The 15879-nt window shown below is 48.2% G+C and overlaps 1 non-coding gene across 1 annotated transcript; it reads left to right on the top strand.

The window, feature by feature from the left end:
- The first annotated feature begins 5680 nt into the window (after positions 1-5680).
- On the top strand, positions 5681-5786 carry LOC138984273 (U6 spliceosomal RNA). Its single transcript, XR_011461534.1, has one exon. It is a non-coding gene; the product is annotated as a U6 spliceosomal RNA (small nuclear RNA).
- The last annotated feature ends 10093 nt before the right edge of the window (positions 5787-15879 follow it).

Raw genomic sequence — 15879 nt, 5'->3', positions numbered from 1 at the left:
TGGGGAAGCCAGCAATCTCTAAACCAAGGTGGGAGGCTGGGCTTCAGTGGGATGGGGGTTTCCAGTGGGAGAGACATTAGCCTCGGTTGGATTCCTGGGTAGGGAAGATCCTCTGGAGAAGGGCATGGCAACCCACTCCAGTATTCTTGCCTGGCACAGCCCATGGACAGAGGAACCCACAGGGTTGCAAAGAGTTGGACACAACTGGAGTGACTTAGCACTCATGCACAGCCTAAGCCTTGTGTGATATCACCGTGTTTTACTTTTTCACAGTCACCATGTGACTGTTGGTGCCCATCCGGTGCTAGGGGATGGCTAGCACCATGGCTGGGCTGGGGTTCCGGGTTGGCCAAGACACCCAGAAAGAACCACAATTGCTCAGGGGCCTTCCACCTGCCAGAGCCAAGAAAGCCAAGCCAAGGAGCTCTGCCAAACCCAGCTCCAACTCTGTCCACAGGGAGAGATTGGCAAAAACAGGCCTCCCTCTGCCTTTTCCTGATCTCTGGACACTCAGGCCCTCAGACTGAATCCAGAGGGCCCAGGCCCAGACTCTCATTGCAGTTGTGGCCTAGAATGTCCTAGAAGACCTGCTCAGTGGTACTTAGAGGGATGGCAGGGATGTAGAGAGAAAGGTCAGCTTCTGAGAGTCTTTCCCTGGGTTCTTGTGCTCAGTGTCTCCCTACTGCTCAGAATACCAGGAGAAGAGGGGAGAGGAAATTCCTGGAAACTGTGGAAACGGAGGCTAAAAGCCAAGCAGGATTCCACCCTTGGAGGGGTGCTTCCCAGGCAGCACAATGGTGAAGAATCCACCTGTGATGCAGGAGATGCAAGAGATGTGGGTTCAATACCAGGGTTGGGCAGACCCCCTGAAGTAGGAAATGGCATCCCGTTGCAGTATTCTTGCCTGGGGAAATCCCACAGACAGAGGAGCCTGGCGGTCTATGGAGTCACAGAGAGTCAGACAGGACTGAGCGACTAACTGCACACACACTCATGCACACACGCACACACGCACACACACACACACACACCCTTAGAAGTCACCTGGGAGGATCTGTACTTTAATCCAGAGCATGGGATAGGTTTAAGCAGAAGTGGGACACCACCCACCTTATGTTCTAGAAAGATCTCTGGAGCACTGTAGAGATGGATACCAAAATCCATCAGGGTTCTCCAGAGAGATAAAACTAATTAGATATATATATCTCTATCTCTCTCTATATGAGATACATGTACATATACAATATATATTTATCTTAAGATGCATATCAATACATAGAGAGAGATTTAAGGACTTGCCGCACCTGGCAGTCTGCAGTCTGCTGTGCCAGCTTAGAGGCTGGAGACTCAGGCAGGACTTGGTGCTGCGGTCTCTGGCAGGGAGACAACACCTGTCCTATGACGGGCACCCAGAGGCCTCTGGGGGATCTAGGGTAGGTCACACCCCTGAGCTGGGGTCCAATTTCTACCCAAAGTGGAACTTGATCTGGGCTTGTCTTCTCCTGAATCAAAATCCCCTGCACACCTCCCAGAACCCGTCAGTGTATCTGCCCAATCTGACTGTGAACTCCTTGAGAGCAGAGGTCGGGTCTTACATTGGGGTTCACTGCATCAACAGTGCCAGAGGCACAGGAAGTGCTCAATAGTGGGAGAATAAGTGGCTTTCCGCCCAGCACCCACCCCTCCCCCATCCCCTTGTACGCTCCTCTCCCGCCCCAGACTTACTGGGCACTCCAGCAGCCCACATGCCCCTAAAGGACGGAGGTACCTACAGACTTTGGGGTTCAAGATGAGGCATGCCTGGGGCCAAATTGTTGGTCTGATACTTACATGCAGCCCGTTTACACATTAATTTTGATTGATAGATTGTTGATTCTTTTTTTTTTTTCCCTTCATGTGCCTATTTGTCATGATTTTGTTGGGTATTTATGAAAGCCAGATTCAGTCCGGGTTCACACAATAGAGGGCTATGATCTGTGATCTTAACAAGGTCATCATCTGGCCAGGGCTAGTTTACCAAAGAAAATAGCAAGACAGTACATCTTGCAGGCAGTGTAGAAGAGGAGAGCACAGGGTATTAAGAGAGCCTGGAGGGGGTGCCTAACCCAGTGCGGGGAGCTGAGTCTGAATGGTGTGCAAGAGTCAGCGAGGTAGAGGGCAGAGTGAGGGCTGACCGGGAAAAGATGCCCCAGGGGAAAGGGTCTGTCTGTCAGGGCCTGCGTGCAGCAGGGAGACATTTCCCAACAGAGTCGGCCTTTGGCGCTCTTGCTGGGAATTGGCATGTTTCTTGGAGTTTTTCAGCATCCCAGGCCACCTGCTCATCTGGTTCTTGCCATAAAGCGCTCACTTTGTGCCAGGTTGAAATGAAGCCTCCTTGTCCTCCTCCCGCTCGTCCCCTCACCCTGCTTTGGCACGTATCTCCTTCAGGGAGCCTGAGCCAATTGGAGGGCCTGGGAAGAGGGTCCCTGGGGACACAGGTAGGCCAGCAGGGGCTACCTCTGCAAGCTGGCAGTCAGCACGTGCCAGGCTGTCATCATCCACAGAAACCTGGGCCCTCAGTACAGGCTTAGGCGTTGCCTTGCTCTTCCCATCTCTAAAATGGGTTAGACAATCACCTTTCCATTAACTGGGATTTTGTGTCTCCTTAGTGGGCTCCTGCGGTACAGAGGTGACCAGCGTAGGTGCAGTCTCAGCCCCACTGGGTTCTCAGTCTATCTTTCCTCAGCTCCTGTCTTGGCTAAACCTTGTCATCTTTATCTTTCTTCTTTAGAGGGACTTCCCCGACCTCCCATCTGAAGTAGAGCCTCGAAACTTTTTCAGTACACCTCCCGCTGCGCAGCCCTGAATGCGATCTGTAGTCACAGCTTTATTTCCGCCGAATACCTGTTCCAGCCTGTCTCCTTCAGTGGGCTCCATCCATAGGGTTTATCAGCCATCTTATCTGTGAACTCAGCACAGGACTGAGCCAGAGTAACAGCTAAAACACATTTGTTAAATAAAAGCAAGGTTTGGGGAAGACAGCTGTAAAACGGTGATTAGAGTGGGAGGAAACGTCTTGGGGGTGGGCGGCGCTTCCCTTTAGGGTCTCCTGAGGTTTAACTCTTACCAGGCCCTTTCCCTCAGGGTAGAGACTGTATCTTATGGGACACAGCAAGGGGCCTGGGAGGGCCAATGAACATTTACTAAACAGTCCGTCCTGTGCCAGCCACATGTTTTTTGATATATATCTCTCTTAGTTTGCACCACCGCCCCTTGCGCAGCTCAGAGTATTGAGGCTCTTACATAAATGGCACCCCACAAACATTTATAGTTAGATCAAATCACTAGGTTTGATTTAGACTAGAGATTGTAAAAAGATTTCATCGCATGGGCCAACATTGCCCAGGGTGGGTCAGTTCGTTTGAACACTACACTGGGAAATGGTCTGTGGGTGTAGTGGGTTGAATAGTGACCTCTCCCCAGAAGGTTCACATCTGAACCCCTGGAGCCTATGAGTGGCATTTTATTAGAAAATAAGGAGGAGAAAATCTGGAAAACTGCATTTGCTGATGTAATTAAGTTAAGGGTCTTGCAATGAGCTTATCCTAGATTTTCCAGTGGGTCCTAAAATCACTGGTAAGTGTCCTTAGAGGAAGGAGAAGAGCAGAAACACGACACACAGAAGGCAGAGCTGAGAGTGATGCAACCACAAGCCAAGGAAAGCCATGACAGACTGGAAACTGGAAGGGGCAGAGAAAGGTTCTCTCTTAGAGCCCTATAAAGAAAGCTGAACGTGGAAGAATTCACGCTTTTGAACTGTGGTGCTGGAGAAGACTCTTGAGAGTCCCTTGGACTGCGAGGAGATCCAGCCAGTCCATCCTACAGATTAGTCCTGAATATTCATTGGAAGAACTGTTGCTGAAGCTGAAGCTCCAATACTTTGGCCACCTGATGCGAAGAACGGACTCACTGGAAAAGACCCTGGTGTTGGGGAAGATTGAAGGTGGGAGAAGGGGATGACAGAGGATGAGATGGTTGGATGGCATCACCAACTCAGTGGACATGGGTTTGAGTAAGCTCTGGGAGTTGTGATGGACAGGGAAAGCTGGAGTGCTGCCATCCACGTGGTTGCAAAGAGTTGGACACGACTGAGCAACTGAACTGAACTGAGCTGAGAACCCTCAGAGGGCGTGAGGGCCTGCTGATGCCTTATGTGTGGTTTCCAGCCCCTGGAACTGTGAGAAAATAAATTCCTGCCATCTTCAGCCACCCAGTGGTGGCAGTTTGTTGAGGCAGCACCAGGATGTGAATATCTGGCCTTCTCAGACCTTAGAGGAAGGGGCGCCACGATCAGTTTACGATGCCTGCATGGTCGAGGAAGGACGGGGGGGAGGCACATAGGTGATCAGCCAACGTTGACTTAGATCACCCAGATCTTCCTCTCTGTCAGCAGATACCAGATCAGTCTATGACAGTCATCCAGCACCAAAGGGTCCAGAAATCCATCGAGATTCCTCTCCTTCGGCTGAGGGGAGGCGGGTGGAGGTGTGGGAAGCAACAGTAGATTCATTGTCAGAGACTGGAGGGGGTCATCCTGAAAGTGGAAAACGTTTCGGGAACTTGGGAGAAGTGAAGCATCCCACAGCTGGTCATCTTTTTCATTCCTCTCCTGCCTCCTGTCAGTGGGACCATAGAGAATCTTTTGGAGAACACAGGCCTGATGTGGGGACGTCAGCCTGCATCCCATCCTGACTCCTGAGAATCTTCCTGGAGTTCTGCTTTTGTTGGAGCCACTCATTCTGCGTCTAACAATCCTCCTGCCGGCACCTCCTCATCCCATTTGAGCCCTTCATGCCACCATTGAAACCTTGGTTTTCTTGTTCTGTCCACGGCAAAATGACAGCCAAACTCCCTCCTCCATGTAATGAAGGGGCAGTTCAGTGTGGGGAGGATCATTTGGGGACACAGCCTTCTATCCTTTCTTGCTGTGTGATCTTGAAGAACTTTCTATCACTGGCTCTCAGTTTGCTCATCTGCAAAATGGGAAAAAAATAACAATACCTGTTTCAAGATGTTGTTTCAAGGTGTTGTTTTGTGCCCAGTACAGACACTGTACAGAAATATTTAAAAACAAAACATTGAGGCAGACACACAAAATCCATTGTCCTACTGAATTCTAGACACTTCTACCTTGTCCTTAGCAGTTTTCTTTCCTGGGCCTGTAAGTAGCGACCGTTTATGGAGTGCTGACTGTGCCGGGCACCGTGTCACCTTATTCAGCCCTCACAGCAGTCCACGGAAGCGGGTACTGTTGATGTGCCCATTTAACAGATGAGGAGACCAAGAGTCACAGAGCACAGCGGCTTGACATCATGCATGGAAGCTCTGGCTCCAGACTGTCCTAGGTCTGAGCTTCTGCACTGAAGGGCACTTCATGTACTCCATCACTGTGCCCAGACTGGCTGGGGAGCCCACAGCCTCTGTGGTCCCCTAGACCACAGACTCTTTGAGCAGAGGGAATGAGCTCCCTGTCTTTCCATCCCAGGTACTCCGCGCTGAGTCTGGGCAGGGCTGCAATCACTAAGCATGTCAGACAAAGTGAATAGTGGAGGGTTTGGAAAACCTGTCTTGTGTTTTAACAAGGTGGAAACTTCATTCTCTGACCAAGGAGATCTGCGTTATCGTCCGCCTTCAACCCTGTGTACTCTCTTTGGCACCACATATACTAAAATTGGATGATACAGAGAAGGTTAGCATGGCGCCTGCACAAGGATGACACTCAAATTCATGACATGTTCCTCATTTGGGGGCTTCCCTTGTGGCTCAGGTGGTAAAGAATCTGCCTGCAATGTGGGAGACCTGGGTTCGATCCCTGAGTTGGGAAGATCCCCTGGAGAAGGGAAAGGCTACCCTCTCCAGTATTCTTGCCTGGAGAATTCCATGGACTGTGTAGTCCATGGGGTCACCAAGAGTCGGACACGCCTGAATGGCTTTCACGCTTTTCGACTCTTGTATCCTGGGTCACCTTGGGTGTGTGTGTCAGTGACTTCTTTTGTAAAATGGGGACAATCTTGGACTCTCTGCCTTGGCCTGGAGGGGTCAGTGAAGAACCTTTAGCTGGAGTACAGCTGGAGGATGTGGGTCTTGCTCACACAGTCCAACCCAACAGTGCCCAGCATACAGTAGGTGCAGTGTAAATGACGGCAGGAGTAAGTGACTCAGCGCTTTTCTCACCATTTTATTAAAATCTGCAAAACCCACCTGACGTCGACAGGGCCATGGCAGAGCTGAGTTGTCTTGGTTTGGAGCAGGGCTCTGCCATCTTCTATAGGAATCAGCTGAAAATATGGGGGTTGCTTAGGGCTAGCCCTTTAACTGGGGGTGTGCTTACATTGCTGCTGCTACTGCTGCTAAGTCGCTTCAATCGTGTCCGACTCTGTGCGACCCCATAGACCGCAGCCCACCAGGCTCCCCCATCCCTGGGATTCTCCAGGCAAGAACACTGGAGTGGGTTGCCATGACCTTCTCCAATGCATGAAAGTGAAAGTAAAAGTGAAGTCGCTCAGTCGTGCCTGACTCTTAGCAACCCCATGGACTGCAGCCCACCAGGCTCCTCTGTCCGTGGGATTTTCCAGGCAAGAGTACTGGAGTGGGGTGCCATCGCCTTCTCCAGTGCTTACATTAGGTTGGTGCAAACGTAATTGCAATTTTGGACCGTGAATTTTAAATCATTATAGCTAGGCTCAAACACATCTTTATTAATCAAAATAGGAACCATTACAATCAACATATTTTTGCCAATGAGAAATAAGTTTGTTTATTCCTACAGTGTAAAAACCCACGCCTGGGGATTCAATAAACTCTTGGAAAGCATTTTCTGCCTCCTGCTGGCTATGGAAGTCTTTCCCTGCAAAATGTTGTCGAGATGCTTGAAGAAGTGGTAGTCAGTTGGTGAGATGTCAGGTGAGTAATGGCAGGTGATGTAAAACTTCATAGTCCGATTCATTTAACTTTTGAAGCGCTGGTGGTGAGACATGCTGCTGGGCGTTGTCGTGGAGAAGAATCGGGCCCTTTCTGTTGCCCAATGCTGGCTGCAGGTGTTGTAGCTTTTGGTGCATCTCACTGATTTGCGGAGCATACTTCTCACATATAATGGTTTTGCCAGGATTCAGAAAGCTGTAGTGGACCGGATCAGCAGTGGGCCACCAAACAGTGACTTTTTTGTTGCAAGTTTGGCTTTGGAAAGAGCTTTGGAGTTTCTTCTTGGTCCAGCTACTGAGCTGGTCATTGCCAGTTGTATGAAACTCACTTTTCGTTGCATGTCATAATCTGATCGAGAAATGGTTCGTTGTTGCATAGAATAAGAGACGATGACACTTCAAAAAGATGATTTTTCGATTTGCAGTCAGCTCATGAGGCACCCACTTCTTGAGCTTTTTCACCTTTCCAATTTGTTTCAAATGCCAAACAACCATAGAGCAGTTGGCGTTGAGTTCTTCAGCAACTTTAATTGTTCTTAGTTGGTTGTTGTCAACTTCTGATGGCTGGTCTCCATACTTCTCATCTTCAAGGGTCTCATCTCCTTTGCAAAACTGCTTAAACCATCACTGCAGTTAGCAGTTCCTGGGCCAAGGCATTGTTGGTGCTGCGAGTTGTCCCCACTCTTTTACAACCCATTTTGAACTTGAATAAGAAAATTGCTCAGATTTGCTTTTTGTTTAACATCATTTCCCTATTCTAAAATAAATATAAAATAAACAGCAAATAATGGCTCAGATTGTAAAGAATCTTCCTGCAATGCAGGAGACCTGGGTTCAATCCCTGGGTCAGGAAGATCCCCTGGAGAAGGGAATGGCAACCCACTCCAGTATTCTTGCCTGGAGAATCCCATGGGCAGAGAAGCCTGGTTGACTGAGCTAAAACAGTACTTCTACTCCAGTATCAAACAATAAAGTTCAATAAAATAAAACCGCAATTACTTTTGCACCAACCTAATTTATTTGGCCTCTGCTTTCCTAGAAAGGGTTAAACCTCGAGCAGCCTGGCCTGGGTGTTCTCCAGCTCTGCTTTGCCCCATTACCTTGCCTCCAGCTGAGCTAGGCCCTGGGTTTACCCATAAACAGGTGCCACACTCCCCCGAGAAGCTAGAGATAAGGGCTGTCTCCACGCCCAGGCACTTCATGTGCTCTCCATGTCCCAACCGACCCTCTTGCCTGGATCTCAGCTGTCTGGGAGGTTATCCTTTTTAGGCAACTTGGCCCCATCCTGTGGAAACCCCTGTGTTAAGTATTAAGACTTTGGGGGCCTGGAGTGACCACACAGACACATGGTATTGATGATCAGGCTTCCAGAATCAGTCTTGGGCCTGGCAGGTCTCACTGGCAGGTCTCACCAAACCCACAAAGGCTGGGACGATCTGGAGAACCCTCATTTTAGATCTGAGGCAGATATCTTCCCAAGGCTCCAGGAGCTTCAGTAAGTCTTTATTTCTAGTTCCATCTATACTATCAGATACTTCCTCCCAGCCAGTCAGTTATTAGGGATAACATCAGAGATGTCCTTTGGCCATTCTGCTCACGAAGAGCTGAATTTGTCAGGCTAAGCATGACTCACGAACAGTGTCACTCACCACTTGCTTTGTATCCCTACCACCCTGCCACTTCCTCAACCCAGAGCTAGGAAAGACTTCTGTATTCCTAAACAGTTTTTAAAAAAAAATCAAAAGAAGAAGATTGTGACATGTGAAAATTATATGACATTAAATTTTAAGTGTCCATAAATAAAGTTTTATTGGAATAAGACCCGTTCATTGGTTTACCTCCCATCTCCGGGGGCTTTTGGACTTGGCAGAGCTGAGCAGTTGCTGGGAGCTTAGCACTGCTGTTTGGTACACTGCCAATCAAAGGGATAGCATAAGTATCACGTCTCTGTGTAAAAGACAGTCAAATACGAAGCGTATGGGGACTTCCCTGGTGGTACAGTAAGACTCCATACTCCCAATGCAGGGGCATAGGTTCGATCCCTGGTCGGGGAACTAGATCCTGCAGGCTGTGGGGCCGAAAAGTAAAACAACAAACAACAACAAAAATATATGTAAGGAACAAATTGGGAAGAAATACTTGTAAAATATACAACCAAAAATATGCCGCATATAAAATCCACTACAGATCAGCATTAACAGATGAACACTTGCGATTGCCTTTGAGGCACATGACAGCCACTTTGAGCCCCAGTTAAATGAAATATTGTTCCCCCAGCAGACTCCCATCTTCTCATTAATAGAACTGGGTTTCAAAACTTGGGACTCTATTATTTTATTTTTACTGCATTTTTCATTCATAAAAAGTTGCACCTTCATTGTCTCCTGGGTTTTGCCTCTTGGCCTGTAGAGCTAAACACAGAAGTTTGCTGATCTTTGACCTAAACCACTGGACTACGCCAGAAATTTCATTATTTTGGTCTCCGAATTCCACATCTTTGGTTGTCTTACCTCCATACAGAGCCTAGGAATCCTTACAGACCATAGTTAAGTTTGGCTTCAAATTTAACCACTCAAATCTCACCACTCTTACAGGAGCATTAAAAAATCAGTGGGAGGACCTGCTAAGATGCATCCTATGTCCTGCCCTCCTGGATAACTCTCTTCTCCCCTCTGGGTATATCCATTCCCCCCTCCACCCTACCCCTTTCTACTCTCAGGGAAGACTCTTTGACTTGTTAAAGCTTCATTGATTTTCTTCTCCTCTGCTCAGAATCCGCATAGGAAATATTCAGTTCATCCTGGTGACTTGATAGATCAACTGATACCAGACGAAAAATTAATGTGTGTGTGTGAGTGTGTGTGTGTGTTAGTCGCACAGCCGTATCCAGCTCTTTGCGACCTCATGGACTGTAGCCCACCTGACTCCTCTGTCCATGGGATTCTGCAGGCCAGAACACTGGAGTGAGTTGCCATTCCCTTCTCCAGGGGATCTTCTTGACTCAGGGATCGAACCTGGGTCTCCCGCGTTGCAGCACATTCTTCACTGTCTGAGTCACCAGGGAAAATTATTTCCCTCCTATTATTAGCAAACACTGTGCTAGCGGCTAGATCAGTGGGAGATTCTCCGGCTGTAAATCGCCACCCCAGGACCAGCGGCTCCGGGCCCCAGGGCTCCAGTGGCAGTCAGGAACCTTAAGGCCCGTTTAGCTTGTGCTCCATCACTTCCTAACAGCGTTACCTTTTTCAGCTGCTCCAACTTCTGCGGTCTGCATTTCCTCGTCTGCAAAAGATGGGACTCAGGTTGGGTTCCCTTCAGGCTAGCCTGAAGATGTATTTAAAACCAAGTAAGTTGGCAAGAAGTCTCATCTGCAGGGACAATGCTGAGTCCTGCCAACATCTTCCTCCCTTTCAAGCAGTAAAACCCAGTCCTCTCAATTTCCCCAGCTCCAGGCCGGGACAAAATGTCTCTTTAAGCTTTGGTGGCCCCATTCCTCCCCTCCTTCCTTCTCACCCCTCAGCCACATGCCCCTGAGGAATTCTGGAGCAGACTTACCTCCCGAAGCCCCAGGCTCAGCCATGCCCAGTTTCTTCATCCAGGACCAATTATTTTTTTCCTTCTTACCTTAAAGAATAATAATGAATCACCCTGTCAAACACAGAGTCCTTTCTATTATTCTCTTTGTCTGCCTTTGGATTTCCTCTTTGGTTGTGCAATTTGGCCTTTACAATATCCTTCCCTTGCTAACAAAAATGAAGCACTTGGGCAGAGGTGTTTGGAGATGTTTGGTTTCCTCTGGCAGGAATTTGGTGAGCTCTTGATTCTTACTTCTCCCTCTCACACCACGTCCCTGTAGCTTCAAATCCTGCTGCCTTCTTCTCTTAAGGATGTCTCAAGTCCGGCTCCTCCATCCAAACCCCACCGTACTGTCTGATTCGCCACCTCTCTCATCTCTCTCTGGTTCTGTGTATCCTCCACCCCAGCTTAAATCCTTCTGTGGCTTCCCATCACCCAAAGGATAAAGTCTTAGATTTCCTTCCACACTGGTAACTCACAGCTGAATCTGACATACATGCATGTGTGCAAAGTCACTTCAGTCATGTCCAACTCTGCGCGACACTATGGACTGAAGCCCGCAAGCTCCTGGGCCCATGAGGATTCTTCGGGCAAGATTTCTGGAGTGGGCAGCCATGCTCTCCTCCGGGGGATCTTCCTGACTCAGGCATGGAACCTACATCTCCTGCATTGGCACATGGGTTCTTTAACACTAGTGTCAACTGGGAAGCCCAATCTGACATAGTTTGTCCAGAAGAGTCATTTCTAATACTGAATTTGGATGCCTTTAGTATAGACTTTAGAGAAGGAAATGACAACCCACTCCAGTGTTCTTGCCTGGAGAATCCCAGGGACGGGGAGTCTGGTGGGCTGCCGTCTCTGGGGTTGCACAGGGTCGGACACGACTGAAGCGACTTAGCAGCAGAAGCAGCAGCAGCAGTATAGACTTTGGAGAAGGAAATGGCAACCCATTCTGGTATTCTTGCCTGGAGAATCCCAGGGACAGAGGAGCCTCGTGGGCTGCCGTCTACAGGGTCACACAGAGTCAGACATGACTGAAGCGACTTAGCAGCAGCAGCAGTACAGACTTGGGGCTTCCCTGATAGCTCAGCTAGTAAAAAATCCACCTGCAATGCAGGAGACCCCGATTCGATTCCTGGGTTAGGAAGATGTGCTGGAGAAAGGACAGGCTACCCACTCCAGTATTCTTGGGCTTCCCTTATGGCTCAGATGGTAAAGAATCCACCTGCAATGTGGGAGACCTGGGTTCGATCCCTGATTTGGGAAGATCCCTGGAGAAGGGAAAGGCTACCCACTCCAGTATTCTGGCCTGGAGAATTCCATGGACTGTATAGTACAGACTTGTGATTAGCTGGCACCCAAAGCATCAGTACTCCTGCCTGGAAAATCCCATGGATGGAGGAGCCTGGTAGGCTGCAGTCCATGGGGTCGCACAGAGTTGGACACGACTGAAGCAACTTAGCAGCAGCAGCAAAGCATCAGAATGTGTGACCTCCCACAAGGTTCTTACTACGCTTGCCTCTTCAAATGTTAAACGTTGCTTTTTTCCAGTCAGCATCCGAGCCCCCACCTTTTAAAAAATTAATGAATTAATTTTATTTTTGTTGTGCTGGCTCTTCATCGCTGGGCTCGGGCTTTCTCCAGTTGCGCTGCTGTAGCTTCACTTACTGCCGAGCACGGACTCTATAGCGCAGGCTCGATAGTTGTGGCAAAGGGCCTTGGGTGCTCTGCAGCATGTGGAAGCTTCCTGAACTAGGAATTGAACTTGTGTCCCCTGCATTGGCAGGCAGATTTTTATCCACTGGACCACTCTAGAAGTCCTGAGCCCCTTTTCATTAGGGAAGAATTTTGTGTTAGTCTTAGATGGCAGAGCCCAGATGCCACCTCTCCCTACTCAGGCAGAGTGGGGACACAGGACCTCAGCTTGATCATTTGCATGTTTCCCTTGGGCTCTGGGTCTTGAGGAGTGGGCCAGCTAAGAACTACTCCGGTGGAGTACTGCGGTCCTCACTACCGGGCCCAGCGGCTGACCTGGACTGTCATTCCTGCACATGGTCCTCCCTGGCATCTATCTTCCTCAGGCACCTGGTTCCCCGGTCCTATGTTTAATCCTTGAGCCACTCAAGATCCTTCCCCTGTGTCCTTTTTCAACTATTGTTACCCAGAATGAGTTTCTGTGGCAGCAGCACAGCCAAAAATAAATAAACAAATAAATTTTAAAAATTGAGACATTAAAAAAAAACAACTGCTCTTGATCAATGACCATGAGCCACTCTGGAAATGAGGCATGTGTAACCCCCTTGTACGGAGCAGAGAAATGACTCACCCAGTTCACCTAGGGGTAAGTGGTTGGCAGGGCTGGGGTTTGTTCGCCGCCTCACTCAGCGACACTGTTTCCCTCTTTGTCTGGCACATGCTACACCCAGAGACTCAGGTGGAAAGGTTCAGAGGCTTTGGTGACTGAGATGGAGCTGGAATTTTGCATAAGAAGGATTTACTGAAACCAGAGCAGGTGTCATTGCCATCCTGCTGGAAGCCAGACTCTCGACACCTGTATTTTGGAAAAAACAATCACAATGAGAAGCACTGCTGGGCACACTTTAATTGACAGACACATTCAGGAGGACAGCGGGCTGCTCCAGGGGTGGGTGCTAAGCTCTATGATAACCCTTCAGAGAGCCCCGAGCTTACTCTCGTCCATCTCTCCCCCTACAAAAATTCTTGCCCCACCATTCTCCTCTTTAGATAGAATGAGACCCACACTATCACCCAGGCCTGTGAGGTCCTGCTGGTGTCTCGTCCTTAACATCAAAGGTGCCGAGAGCTCATTCCCTCTCCAGTGCCTTTGCACTTGACTATTACCGTTGCCCTGCTGGACTCGTCTTCTTCCAGTTCTTTGTGGGACTGGCTCCTTCACACTCCCTAGTCTCTACTCAAATGCCACATCTTGAGAGAGACTTCTCGCACCTCCTCTTTTTAAATAGCGTCCCCAGTCACTGCTGAGCCCTGACTCTGCTTCAGCTCGCTTCACAGTGATGATCATTAACTGGCATGATATTAGATGTTCATGTAATTACATAACCTGCTTATGTTTAACTGGCTGTTTCTCCCATTAGGAACTTACCATTAGTATAGGGACTTTGCTCATTGCATATTAAAAAGCAGAGACATTACTTTGCTGACAAAGGTCCACCTGGTCAAAGCTATGGTTTTCCCAGTGATCATGTATGGATGTGAGAGCTGGACTGTGAAGAAAGCTGAGCACAGAAGAATTGATGCTTTTGAACTCTGGTGTTGGAGAAGACTCTTGAGTCCCTTGGATGGCAAGGAGATCCAACCAGACAATCCTAAAGGAAATCAGTCCCAAATGTTCATTGGAAGGACTGATGCTGAAGCTGTAACTCCAATACTTTGGCCACCTGGTGTGAAGAACTGACTCACTGGAAAAGACCCTCATGCTGGGAAAGATTGAAGGCAGGAGGAGAAGGAAACGACAGAGGATGAGATGGTTGAATGATATCACCAACTCGATGGACGTGAGTTTGAGCAAGCTCCAGGAGTTGGTGATGGACAGGGAAGCCTGGCATGCTGTAGTCCATGGGGTCGCAAAGAGTCAGGGACATGACTGAGTGACTGAACTGAAAAGACTGATGTCTCCTACACTTAGATCAGCGCCTGGCTCATAGTAGGCAATAGGGGAAATTTCGTTGACAGAGATAAATTCCCAAAGTTAAAGGGAGTTCCCCTCTTCCATTGGCTACCCTACCCTTCCGTTTTGCAAGACGCAAGAGGGCACCACTTACATTGTGTCCTGTGTGAGTGGCGCCCCCTGGAGCCCACGCAATTCCATGGCATTCCATGGGAAGCCTGCTTCCTGGAGTTGCCCAGCGGGACTTCCTGGGAAATGCATAAGCCCTGACATCAGATGGCTCTGGGTTTGGATATGGCTTCATCACTTAGTGCCTGCGTAAACATGGACATGTATTTAATTATTCCCTGTGTCTCGGCTTTCTCAGCTACATATTGGGGGTGATTATAAGATCTGCTTGGTAGGGTTGTTCTGAGGATTTCGTAAGATAATATACACAACGTTCTCTAATATAACACTGAAACCATACATCTGAGCCTGGTAGGGATGAGAGTCAGATGCTGAGGATACATACAGAAGCTCTAGGGGCTAAATTACATAAAAAGTGAGGATTAGTTCTATCACTCCGGTCAGTGGGTCACAAACTCAAAGGCATCCAGGGCTAGACAGGTCACTCAGACAAGTGAAGTTTGCAAGGTCGCTGGAAAGCCAGTGCTCCGTCTAAAGGGAGCAACTGCTACCCTGCTCCAGCCACGGTTTGGTGGGGGGCAAGAATATGGCACAGGAGGGACAGAGTGGCATCGGGGTCGGGGGTGGTGGTGATTCTTGTCTTAGTATTGCCAGAGCTTCTTCCTTTTCAGAGAAGCCCAAGTCTTTATGTTTGCCTGAAATCTCACAGGTTTTAAATATTGGCAACTAAATTAATTCAGTGTCCTGGAACCAGTCTCAACTAGCATTCTAACCAGCTTTGTCACTTCCTGGTATACATTCCAAAAGTCTCTCTTAATTTTAATCCACTTCATTCGGGTATAATTTACCTGCAGTAGAATGTTCATATTTTAAGTGTACAGATCCATGAACTTTGACAAACAGATGCACCCATGTCATCACCACAATAATCAAGGTATACAATGTTTCCATTATCCCAGAAAGTTCCCTGGGGTCCCTTCCCAACCAACCTTCACCTCTGCCCTCACCCCAGCCCTAGGCAACTACAGGCCTCCCTTGTTTGATTGCTCTTCATTTCATTGTGCTTTGCAGATATGTTTACAAAATGAAGGTTTGTGGCGACCCTGAACCAAGCCAGTCTATCGTATTATTTTTCCAGCAATATTTGCTTACATCCTGTCTCTGCATGATGTTTTGCTAACCCTCCACCAGCAAAAAAAATTAAGACTCACTGAAGGCTCGTATAAAGCTTAGCATTTACAATCAGTAACATATTTTTAAATTGAGGTATAAACATTGTTTTTGTAGATGTAACACTTTTGCACAGTTAATAGACTACAGTGCAACGTAAACGTAATTCTTATATGTGCTGGGAAACCAAAAAATTCATGTGACCAAAACTCTATTGCTGTATCTGCTTTATCCTGGTGGTCTGGAGCCAGACCCACAGTATTTCTGAAGTATGCCCGTATTGATCTGCTTTATGTCATATAGATTGACTATTCTAGAATTGTATATAAATATTTATGTAAGTATTTATTAATGCTCTTTGTGTCTGGTACCTTCCACTTAGCACAGTGTTTTAAA

Source organism: Bos mutus, chromosome 20 (genome assembly GCF_027580195.1).
Source record: "Bos mutus isolate GX-2022 chromosome 20, NWIPB_WYAK_1.1, whole genome shotgun sequence".
Lineage (NCBI taxonomy): Eukaryota > Metazoa > Chordata > Mammalia > Artiodactyla > Bovidae > Bos > Bos mutus.
The sequence above is the reverse complement of the archived record's forward strand: the minus strand, read 5'-3'. Positions and strand labels throughout refer to the sequence as shown.